This window comes from Triticum dicoccoides, chromosome 3B (genome assembly GCF_002162155.2).
Source record: "Triticum dicoccoides isolate Atlit2015 ecotype Zavitan chromosome 3B, WEW_v2.0, whole genome shotgun sequence".
Taxonomy (NCBI): Eukaryota; Viridiplantae; Streptophyta; class Magnoliopsida; order Poales; family Poaceae; genus Triticum; species Triticum dicoccoides.
In genome coordinates, this window is record NC_041385.1 from 200,905,194 (window position 1) to 200,917,429 (window position 12,236).

General features: G+C 38.9%; 2 long non-coding RNA genes across 7 annotated transcripts; both read left to right on the top strand.

Annotated features, from left to right (window-relative positions):
• The first annotated feature begins 936 nt into the window (after positions 1-936).
• Positions 937-5,538, top strand: LOC119281149. 2 transcript variants are annotated; one of them, XR_005138283.1, is made up of 3 exons: positions 937-978; positions 1,106-1,249; positions 5,440-5,538. It is a non-coding gene; the product is annotated as an uncharacterized LOC119281149 (long non-coding RNA). The 2 variants fall into 2 exon arrangements; XR_005138284.1 differs by lacking the exon at positions 5,440-5,538 and adding an exon at positions 2,681-2,771.
• Positions 5,539-6,448: 910 nt separating this feature from the next.
• Positions 6,449-11,241, top strand: LOC119275524. 5 transcript variants are annotated; one of them, XR_005135738.1, is made up of 3 exons: positions 6,449-8,387; positions 9,271-9,359; positions 10,695-11,241. It is a non-coding gene; the product is annotated as an uncharacterized LOC119275524 (long non-coding RNA). The 5 variants fall into 5 exon arrangements; XR_005135735.1 differs by having other exon boundaries at positions 6,449-7,725; positions 8,250-8,387; positions 9,271-11,241; XR_005135739.1 differs by having other exon boundaries at positions 6,449-7,725.
• The last annotated feature ends 995 nt before the right edge of the window (positions 11,242-12,236 follow it).

The following is a 12,236-nucleotide window of genomic DNA, read 5'->3' on the forward strand; positions in this document are numbered from 1 at the left end:
TGTATTATGTTCCTGTCTATTAACACATTTGGCTAAATTAGCATGTTTGTAAAGGAAACTACATAAAGAAAGCTATTAATCTGTTTTAGAGTAAGAACATTGCTAACATTCGTACCCTTAATCTAATAAGTATCCTTCTTATCTATGTCGATGTCAAGTACTCTCACTTATCGTTGTCGATGCAAATAGGCGGTCGTACTATTTATTTCATAAGCTACTAATCTACTAATTATCTAGATAACATCCTTGTTCTCCTGGGCTTTTGTTTACGTAATTCATCTTCATGTTAAAGCATTGTTTTTTTGGCTTTCGTTTTAATCTAAAAGTGTCTATAAGATTCTTCCAAATAGTAGCATGGATTGTTTCACCCTGTACAATCAAATATGGTTAGTAACTGTTTCTTAATCTGACTGATAAAATTCCAATCAAATATGTTAATAAACAGACCTGCTCATTGATCAGTATCATATCTAGGATAAAAAAGTTAGCTAGCCGTACACATTTGTTAATATCTGTATTCATGAAAGTAGTGTATGGTAACAATAATCTGCATTGTCATGTTCTTTTTTCCTGTTGAAAAAATAATTAGAAACCCAATCTATAATATCCTTTTGTATACCGTATTTCCGGCCATATCTAACACATGAACATCATGCTTTTGAACCATACATTTTATTGTTTAATTGAATGACAAAAATTAGAAGATCTCTTTGTATACTATATTCTTTGCGCTATCTTCGCTTGGGCACTCCGTATCGTCAATCAGCACCTTCAATCCTTCTCTGTTTGTGACTCTTGATAATGCCACATATAGTTGGCCATGGCAGAAGACTTGCTTAGGCAAATATAGACCTACCTTGTCTAGGGATTGACCTTGGCTTTTATTTATGGTCATTGCAAAACAAACTGATAGAGGACATTGCCTTCTTTTCAGCACGAAGGGCCACTTCGAGTCGCTTGGTGACATAATGATTTTAGGTATGTATACCTTGTCACCGACGTGTGTTCCTGTGATTATTTGTGCCTCAATGTACCTGTTTCCCAGCTGTGTGATAGTCATTCTTGTACCATTGCATAAACCTGCCGCTTGATTGATGTTGCGTAGGAGCATAACCGGCAAGCCTACCTTCAGTTTTAGCTCGTGGTTTGGAATTCCTGGGAAGGTCAATTTGTTAAGGAACTCTGTTGGACACATATTCTCCATTGTGTTGTAATTTGTTGTTGCCTTGCATACAGTGTCCAAGCTTAGGTATGTCACCTCTTCACCTTGTATTTGGCTCATTACGTAGTCATTTATCTTATCAACTGTTTCATTCCTTGGACATAGTATTGCTCTTTCTTCAAGAAATTCATGGTCACGATAGTTTTGGTGCAAGTTTGGGTACGTGCTTTTCACTATCGCTTCTTTTGGGTCTTCTCCTTTTTGCAGAATTATGTCTTTAGGTATTTTTACCCAATCATCTCCTTCATCGTTTGTTTGTTTTCCGTCGCCAATTTGTAATATCCATTCTGCAAATTCAGCCACATTTTGCTTTTGTATTGGATCTTCTGATAGGCACTTCAGCCGCATGTTTTCAGTTAGTCTAAATATTTCGAAGTGCTTCCATAGGTATGACCTTTTGACTGAGGCATTTACTATCTGCTCTCTCTTTCCCTTTGTAACCACTGGAAGTATTTGTCTGAAGTCGCCTCCTAGCACAACTGTCATGCCACCAAATGGCCTTTCGTCACTGTTTTGGTTTTGGAACCTTAGAATATCCCTAAGGCTTTTGTCTAGTGCCTCGAAGCAGTGTTTGTGTGCCATAGGAGCCTCGTCCCACAGTATCAGTGAGGTCCTCTTTACCAGTTCAGCCAAATGTGAGCCTTGTTTTATTTCACATGTTGATTCTTCTGTGATATTTATTGAAATGTGGAATCTTGAGTGCGTTGTTCTTCCACCTTGGAGGAGCAATGCTGCAATGCCAGATGATGCTACCGCAAGCACTATTTTCCCCTCCGATCGTAGCTTTGTTGTGATTGCTTTCCATAGATAAGTTTTGCCTGTGCCACCGTAGCCCTCTACAAATATCTGTTTTCCAAGTCCTCTGTAAGCTGATTCCATTATGGCATCAAAGGCAATTTTCTGGCCATAGTTAAGATTGCTAACTATGGTTTGGTGCTCAATCTTTAGTGCTTGTGTGTCGTAGCTAAGTTCTTCATTTATCATTCTGTTCCCAAGTTGTTCAAGTTCAGTAGCATTTGGTAGTTCTATGCCTGGATAGTCCTTTAGTGTCTTTCCAGCTTGCCTCATTAGTTTCTCTATCTCGATCAGAGCATATGATTTTTTTCTGTGAATCAGTTAGCTGCAGCGTAGGAAAGTTTAGGATTATTCTTCTTTTGTACTGGATATCTTCAGATAGTGCCTCCCATGTTGAATCCCACAACATTTTTGGGCTAGTCACCTCACAATGGCATAATATTGTGGTGAATAGCTGCCGTAATCGTATCCCTGATCCCCAACTTGATGCTTCATTGATGCATTCAATCCACTCACTATCGTCATCAAGAAATCCAAGCGCTTGGCATGCTGATTTGTATGTTGGGTGAACTACTCCATTAATTGTTCTAATATCCTCAAATGATGTGCATCCTTTCTTGATGTTTAGAAGCATTCTCATATAATACCGGTCACCACTTGCAGGGTGTGCATAGTAAATTCTTCCAATCGCAAAGCCCCTTTTCCGCTTCTCCCAAGTTTTGGAGTCACTTTTCCATACAAATTTTGATGGGAATTCTGCATAGGTTAATTCTTTTCCCACCTCATGTATTTTGTTTGCCTCCATCCACTCAGTGAACTTAGTACTTGTGGATCCTGGCATTCTTACTATTTTTTCAATGTCAGTCGAGTCTGGAAAAATAACTTGTTGCCCGTTTTCAATGTGGAATGGCAGTCTCTCTACTGGTGGATCACGATGGTGTAGATCAAACTGGAATATCCGCTAGTATGCTTCGGTTGTTGATATGTATCTCATCTCTAGGTATTTCTTGATTTCATCATAGTCACTTGTCGCGTCCCTTTCCTTTAGTAAGGCTGTTACTTGGTCGTCATCTTTATGGATGTACTTAAATAGGTACTTGATTGACCTGGACCTGTTGCACCATTCCACATTTATGTGAGCTTGGAATTTGACCAAAAGGTTTCTGTTGTATGGCACAACAAACCTGTTATCGAGCATTGCTCCTCCCTTTTTGATATTCCTTCCATTGTCTCGCCTTCTATATACTGGAAAGCCATCCTCATTGATTGTCGTATCGATATTGTACCGTTTTGGGAAGTGTTTAGTGCATTTGTTGTCTATCATGCATGGTGATTTTGTATTTGCCTCTCCGCAAGGTCCGTGCATCATGAAGTTTTCAACAGCTTCATATCCGTCCAGATCAACATCTTTGTCTGGGATCTCCGCACTGATTATTTGGTTGATTTCTGATGGTCCTTTGCACTTGAGTCCCCTCTTCTGGAACTCTATTGTGTAGATAACTGCATTGATTGAATATATAGTTTTATTTTGTTAAAATTTGGAATCATTTTAATAAATAGATAAAGGCTATTGTGTGTTTAAAAATTGAAACTTTAGGTCCTATTAGTTAGCGATTAGTATTCGACTGATCTTACTTGCTATAGTTTCTCCAAAGTGTTTCTTCACAACGATATCTCTCATTCGCTCCTTCAGTTTTATCATGAATACTCGGTCAACAATATCTGGTCGGTCGGCTGGCTTGAGGCCCCCTCCTGCTTCATCTAGCATGTATTGGATCTCAGGCCACTTTGCATTGCATGTGAATGTTATAAATAGGTCTGGATATCCAGCCCAACGGCATATTGCAAATGCGTCTTGCAAGTTTTGTGCCTTCTTTCTTCTACCTCCTGTATAAGATGAAGGTACAATTATCCTCTTTCCGACCTGCTCTGTTCTGGTGTCCCCTCGCTCAATCACGTCCTGCAGTCCACTGTAAAGTTTAGTTCGTAGCTTCCCTTGATTATTCCTGATCCAGTTTAGTCTGTTTTGCTCAATGCATGTGTAAACATCCACCCAAAATTGAAGCGAGAGATGTCTAGATGTTAGAAACGACATTCCTTGGTCGGGTCTTTGTTGTAGGTAGTATGCATAGTAGTCTAGCATAGTTACATATTTCCTGCTTTTGTCACCTTCTTTTATTCGCTTGTAAGGTATTTCAAGCTTGAATCCATCTTCTGCGTATGGAAACAATAACGGGTATTGCATTGACATTAATTTTGGATGGATTTCCGATATTCTGTGAGGTTCCATATTTTTGTACTCAACAACGATGTCTCGTCCTTCGTTCTCTCCAGTAGGGTCTCTTACAACTAATGCTGCAACTTCTGATGCTGATGGAAGGTTGTGTGTTCCGTTCCTTTTCCCAAGTATTCGAAGCGTGTAATCGTGGTAGTCTTCTTCTTCGAATCTATCTCTTGCCATTCTGATTGACTTTGCAAGGATGTTGTTCTCATCAAGCATTTCTTGTAGTTCCTTGACAATGGCAGGGTCCACTGTTGTTTTTTTATCATTGCATCTTGAAGCATCTATCCTGTTTTGTACCTCATTTTCTGTCTGATAGATGTATAGCTGGGCAAATCGAGGTTTGTTACCTTCTTCGGGTAGAAGAGTTCCAATATGGTGGTAGTTCTGGCCATGCAGTCTAAAAACATATGGTCCTTTGCCTTTGTTTATTTCTTTGTCAACAGTTCCTCCCATTGACGTGAATGAGAACATTGAGTTGTATGACCTTATATTTTCTCTGAAGTTTGTTGCATCACTTCCTTCACCTATTAATATCCCTGCAAGGTAAGGTGGAGGATATGCTATCTTTGGTAGGCCAATTTTACCTTGTTTGCAGCAAATTCCGAAAGAAGGTTTTTTGGTTCCTCTATGAGAATTTAATCTTTCTTCACACCATAGTATTGCATTGCAATGTTCGCATATGTATGTTGGCTTTCCAAAGTTCCATATCGTGCTATAATAACTTCTGGACGTAGTGCTGCTGGTTCTTTCTATGATGTTGCTTTCAAGCTCATTGTCGCTTGCATTTTTTCTTGCACGCTTGACATCTTTTCTTTCTTTGATTTGTTCCTTTCTCTTCCGTGAAGCATCTTCTTCTGTTTTATCGGTTGTTTCCTGTGTATTCCTACATCTCTTACTCCTTTTTTGTTGGAGTTGTTGTTTCCTCCTGATAATAGCTTCTCTAGCTTCTTTTGTAAGTTGGCCTGCTGATTTTGATGTGCACTGTCCCTTCATTTCTGCATTGGATATTCTTTTAGCAATATAGTATAATATAATTCTAATTTCTGCATAATGTCGTCAAGAGGCTAACGATATATGCAATAAATAGGAGATGGTGGCTGCATGTAGACAATCTATAATACTTCGATCATGCTTTCAGGATTACTGTGTTTTGTGGTTCGAGCTGCTGTGTATGGCATTATTGGAGGGACAGTGTGCTTGTTTCTCAGTGAACGACAATTGTTCCATGGGAATTACTAAGGCAAAGTACTCTCTAAGATCATTGTTAGCAATATACGTAAAGTTATTAGGTTCTGCAATATTAACAAAGGTAAATATTTGAAATGTATATGTTACAAATGTACAAAAAAAAAGTGTGCATTACATGAAGATTGTAAAATCTCAATGATATACCTGATAATGTTTTCTTGTCTTTGTTTTTCTAATTTTGTAAAGCTTCACACGCATGTGCTAATTATTGTCGTAATTGTATCTTTGCTGCAAAGCCAATCCTGTAGCGATCTTGGAAAATATTTTATACCATGTACAAATTATTAGAGCATATTTTTTATTGCTGCAGTGACTTTATCAGTCTGTGAGTCACTTTTAGTTCATCACAGAAGCTGTTACTATTTTCTCAAAGAAAATAAAGTTTATGTGAAGAGCCAAGGCAAGACGTGTGAGAATAGTTTATTTGAGTCAGTAATATATGCCTAAATGTAAAACTATAATGAATAAAAAAATTAGGAGGTTGCATTGAACCGGTGGTAAGTAGTAGTTTTCCACAGAAAGCATTTACCTTCTAATCTGAAGTGTGGCAAGGCTGATTCGTGTGCAACTTCGTCCAGCGATTCAATGCAGGTCGATTCTGTGATGATATGATCCCTTGGTTAATCGACGAAGTCTATGTTCCTAGTACTATTTAAGAGCAGTACGCTAACGTGCTCGTATCAGCCTATTCGATACGGAGTAGGAATCGAGTTCATAACAATTACGGCATAGAAAGAAAATTTCCAAACCCAGAGAAAAATTCCAAAGCCAACATACACCACGTATGAAGCCTATTCAGGCCCAACAGTTTTGATGTAGGCCCATTTAGACCACCCTCATAAAGAACCCGTACAGGTATCATCTACGTGTAGAAATCTTCTCGTTGGGTAAAAAAACTCTTCTCTTGTAGCTTCTTCGATCCCCACCAGCATCCTTATCCATCCGATGCACCACCTCTTCCGATTAGCCGTTTGTTGAAGATTTCGTTGCTCGCCACCACAGAACCAATTCCCAATCCATCTCCACTTCTCCATTCATTTCTTTGAATCTCTTCCGTTACTGGCGCAGTTGGTGGTTGCGCGGAGTACGCAGACGCGTTCGTCTTGTTCTCAAGGGTGTGGATCCTTGACCTCGTCGAGTCCGACGGAGTGGCCATGCTGCGGAGTGGCCATGGGGAGTAGCAGGGAAAACACGGGGCTGCATTGCTCAAGCTCGTCATGGCCGTCGGCTAAGCCATGGCAGATTTGCTGTAGTTTGGCCTCATGGAGGAGGCTGTGTGGGAACCAATTGGTGGGAACTCACCAAGTCGCCTACTGATGATGAATTGTTAGATCTGACATCCGAGGTACGGGACAGAGTTTGGGTTTTCTGATATTGTCCTCATAGGTATTACAGTGGCAATGGTGAAACCTTAGTATAATTAGATTATGGAATACAAATAGCAGCACACGACCGTGAGATGCTGGCCTTTTCATTTCTGGTGCTGTCAGACTACTACCACACGTAAGTGCCAACTGATGATATGCATCATATGTAATGAAGATTATTTCCTGTACTTTATTTGTAGCAGTGTTGTACTACATAGTATTTTAATTTGCTCTTAGCAAGAAATAATCTATTCATGATGCCTTTTCTTTTAAAAAAGGCTTTATGAACCGGAAGTTGGTTATTATGTGTCAATAATTTGGCCATATGAGATAGATGCTTTCTTACCAAGAATAATTAACTGAAAGAAGTGCATGTTTGAATGTATTTCTAAAATTTACAATATGAATTGCTTTTGATAGTGTTGTATTCATGTATTTTCGTGATATTTAAGTTTTTAAAAACCTTTTTCAAAAATTAGTTTGATGGATTATACTACTATTGGTAATTAGATTACCTTTTGTGTGTTAATATGTCACCTTGGATAGTAATTTGGGTATAGGTTTGTTGAGCAGAAGCTTACATATTGAATTTTCTCAAGTAACTTCCGGTCACCCTATCAAGTTACCGAGAAACAATCTTCCAGTTGCCAACAATTTTTAGTGACCTAAGCAATTAGTGTGATTTGATACTATATTTGCTTTGCTGCTAAGTCTAAATGTGGGAACTTTGTTTTTGGTCAGAATTGTGCCGCTGGGCAAAGCTAGCGTTATGTACATATCCGGTTGTGCTATGAAGTTACTAGAGTAAGGTATATTCCTGTCTATTGTGCTGGCCGCATATTGATTTGCGAAAGTATAGTTTCTTCAAATTGTGAAGTGAATCCTAATGCGTCAATCTCTGGTCTTGTAGTATGTTCCTATCTATTGTGTTGTCCTTGTACTGATTTGGATACAATAGCATGTATATAAAGGAAACTACATGAAGACAGTTTTTTTGATCTGTTTTAGACTAAGAACATCGCTAACATCCACTCCCTTAATCTAATAAGTATCCGTGCCATCCTGGTTGATATCAAGTACTCTTACTTATCTTGGTCGATACAAATAGATTGCCGTAATATTTATTTCATAAGCTACAATTCCAAATATTATCTAGACAACTTCCTTGTTCTTCTTGGCCTTGCTTTCCGTACTTCATCTTCATCTTCCGGCACTGTATTTTTGGCTTTGTCTTTAACTTGTTTCTTGTTCTCGGGGACACCTTTTTTCTTTTGTTCTGGCAAATTCGTCTCAGTGCATTCATCCTCTGAGTCATCCGACAATATTACAACAGATCTCAGTCTCCTTTTATTGCCACTACGGAGCTGACGTGATGACGATGACGATCTTTTGTCTTGCTGCTTGTCTTTCTTTAATGTGGATTCATTGCTGTCATATGGCTCCTCTTTCACAGGCACCAGTTTGCAGGAAGGTGAAACTTTATTATTCTGTGACTGCATACATATACATTTTCAAAATAAGACACATCTCTAAAATTTGAAGTGTGTATCATCAAAAAGTCAATCACCTTTTTATCTGGCATGTTCTGCTTCTTCATTAACATAGTGTCTACATCATCATCCATCAATTCCTGTGCAACAAATGTAATATGAATTGGTTAAGGAATTCTAAAGATGGTACTTCATTTTTGAAACAAAGTTAATGAATCTTTTACCTCCTCGGCTTTGTCATTCAAGTAGAGCATCTCAAGCCTATCATCAGGCACAAATGTTCTCTTTATTGCATAGTTTTGTGTGCCAAATGTGAGATTACTATCATTGAGCTTGAATCGAAATATCAATTTTTTTCCACATAATTGTTGAGTAATCTTTGGCGCTTCTTCCGTTTTCCCATCTAGTGAGTCCAGCAAGTCAGATGCAGATGTATTAAGCAATCTTGCAGCCTCCTCTTCAAATAATGTGCAACTTGTAGTAGATGTATGGTCACTAATTTGGAGTCGAATACGATACCTAACATACCATTCATGTTAGTGGAGAGTAAATGTAATATAACACTTACTGTTTATATTTGAGTAATATAATATGCTTACCGAGGTGTGGCCTTTTCTGGATATATACCACAACTCTTACAATAATACTTGTCGGTTTCCTTGGTAACCATTTTGGGACAGTTATCACATGACATGTACCACCATTGAATATTTTCTTGCAACCGATCTACTGTAGCTATTGTCGTGAACACAAAATCCTGAAAACAATCAACGTTAGCATTGGGGTAGGGGTGGGGGATTAAGTGACATATATAAATTGAATATGGTTCCATTGTTACTAATATTGAACAAATTGTCAATGCAGGTCTAACTCATTCTCGCAAAAATTGATGATACCATTTATTGAAATTCTGATGAATTACCTGGTCTTGCTGGTTTTCGTGCCTCATTTTAGTAAGTTCTTGCAATGTTCTCCGCCTGTAAAACATTTGTTCTTCTAGTGTTCCCTGATTACTTCTATCTATACTCATCATTTTTGGTAAGGTTACTTGTGTTGAGTCCCTGCACATATATAAAACAAATAATAATATATACAATCTTGAATCAACATGAGTCACTATTCATGAGTGGGAATTTTTAATTGGTAGTGTTTCATACCTTTCAAGAAGTTCTTGTGCTTCTGGTATGTCCAGATCTATATATATTCTTGTGGCACTGGTTGACTTTAGGCACAAACCTATTTAATTAACCAATTAGAATTTTTAAATGATAAGAGCAGCATCTAAGATTTATGGACTTACCATTGAATCTCTGCACCATCGTTGATGTAATAATAATGACAGTTTGGCTGCCAATTACATCCTCGGTCAAAAAGTAAGCAAACTTTCCCCATAACGTGATTATGATTTTATCACCCCTAAAGAATTTAATTCGAGAAGTTAGTGTTAACCACATGGGGCATGCGTAGTTAAATTTCAGACATACATATGCATATGCACTTACTCTGGCATTAGTATTTCAATCTCGCGGATATATGAAGGTTGTGGGCTCTTTTTTGTTATTCTTGTCTCCACGGGCTTCATTTTTGTTAGAAGTCTAATGACATCTGTATATTTGGAAATTAGTAATATAACAATTAGAAATATCAATTATTTGGAAGCCGTAATTACAACTATAAACATACCTGAGCATTGTGTATCTTTTCCTGCCCTTTCTTCGAGTGTCTCCATGGTAGCAAACTCGAAGCAATAGTCCGGAAAAACTTCTGAAGATCCTTTTATCTCCTTTACCTTTGTATTGTATGCAAAAAATATTTTAATTTCATTGCTCACTGGCCTATATTTTGTGGATTCCACAACCTTAAAATTGCTGAATCCGTAAATAGACTTCTCATTGATCTTTGATCTAAAAGTATCTATTAGATTCTTCCAGATAGTAGCATGAATTGTTTCACCCTGTAAAAACAATCAATTATGGTTAGTAACTGTTGCTTAATCTGAAAAAAAATCCAATTAACTATATTGAAAAACAGACCTGCTCATCCATGAGTATCATATCTAGGCTAATAAGCTCATCGGTAGTAGGATTAACTGAATCCCAAATCCTCATTACTTTCACTTGAATGTTCCAGTTTTGTCCCCTTGTAGTTAATTCGCTCAACTTTGTGTATGCCATAGTCTTATGTCTTCAAAATTAATAGGAAAAAATTAGTCAATGGATATAGTATTTATGAAGATCCTATCCATAAAAAAGGTTGTTAAATAACAATTACCAAGTCTGGTAATTCAGCCCAGAAGTTCTTTGTCGTCACTTCTTCCGACGTTGATTGGAGCAGCTGGGCGTGGCTTTGTCGGGTGTCGGCGGGCTTTGGCGTGACTTCCACCAACGTCAAGTGAAGCGGTTGGAGATGACTTGTCGACTTCAAGCTGTGCGGACGGCGAGGCGTGTGTTTCGTCTGGCGTGTTTCAAGATGTGGTGGTCGTCGATTTCTAATTGTTTGCTGCGTGCTTGTGTGGCCGGCTGCACTTATTTATATGGGTTGAGGTGGCTGGGTTGACGTGGCGGAGACCGTGTGGAGATCTTGTACGTATTCGTTCCTGTCTTGGAACTTTCATCACGTGAGGTCTGGTGGGTTTCCTTATTTGATTAGGTTTCTTATTTAAGTAGGTTTGACTACTATTTTTGCTCCTTGACCCATTGATGGAAATATTCTCTTTTTGTTTTTGCGGCTTAACATGTCAGGCTAGTTGATGTCACGACGGACACACTATATTTGTACATGACGTGTTGTACTACTTGTACATGTGAATATTTTTACGTAATATGTGAACATGGATGTGTAGGTCCGTTCTATGCAGGTACACGTGACAACACAACTTATCTTGTTTACGCGTTTATATTAAATCAAGGCCGTTAATATTACAATCTAACGGATTAGATAATTTTTACTTATGTGGATGAACGTGGTGGCTTATTTTACTTCTGTTTTAATTATATAATAGATGGTTGTTTTGGATGACCCGTGTGCAACCACTTTACAAACAATTTGGTAAGATTTGCATCGGTCATATTGGGTATGTTGCCATTTGTCAAACTGGAAAGATTGTCATTTGTTGATCTAGTAACATTGCCATTTGTCAACCTTGTAACAATGTGATTTGTCAAAATATGAAGCTAAAAATCACTACCAGTATCAAATTTTTGCAACTAAAATTCAGTAATTAAGCATAAATGGAGGCGATCGAGGAGGCGTGTTTAGCCGGGCATGCAGCGGGCGGCGCAGTTCCTAATACGACTTTAATGCAGACAAGGGAGAGGGTAGATGTTCCTGAAATGTTGAACGGCCAAGGATGCATCCTCCTTCAATTAGCATCTTGAATGCATGAGGGAAGTAATGGGAGGAGGACCGGGAAAAGAGGTAGCAGGTTGTGAATGCAACGTAGTTTACACTCATATAAAGGCGCCCCTCCATTCCAATGCATCTACCACATCGTACGTACCTAAGCATTTGCCTAAGCACCTACACTAAGCGCAAAAGTGCTCACTCCAGACCCATGGCAGCGGTGCGCGCGAGTGGCCAGCGGCTGTGCCAGATGGTCCACGATGCTAGCCTGCGGCATGACACCGAGGATCGTATCCATATGGTGTTGGCGACCGGCTGGTGGATGGCCGCCGTCGACGCCAGCTATGACTCTCAGTTGGACCAGATGATCATTGCCACCACCAACAAGTTCGCCGTCGTCAAGAAGCTCGTGGACAACATCGCCGTACTCCTCCAGCCCGCGCGGCCGGACTGCTCATTGCCTGCCACCCTAATCGGCCTCCATGGTC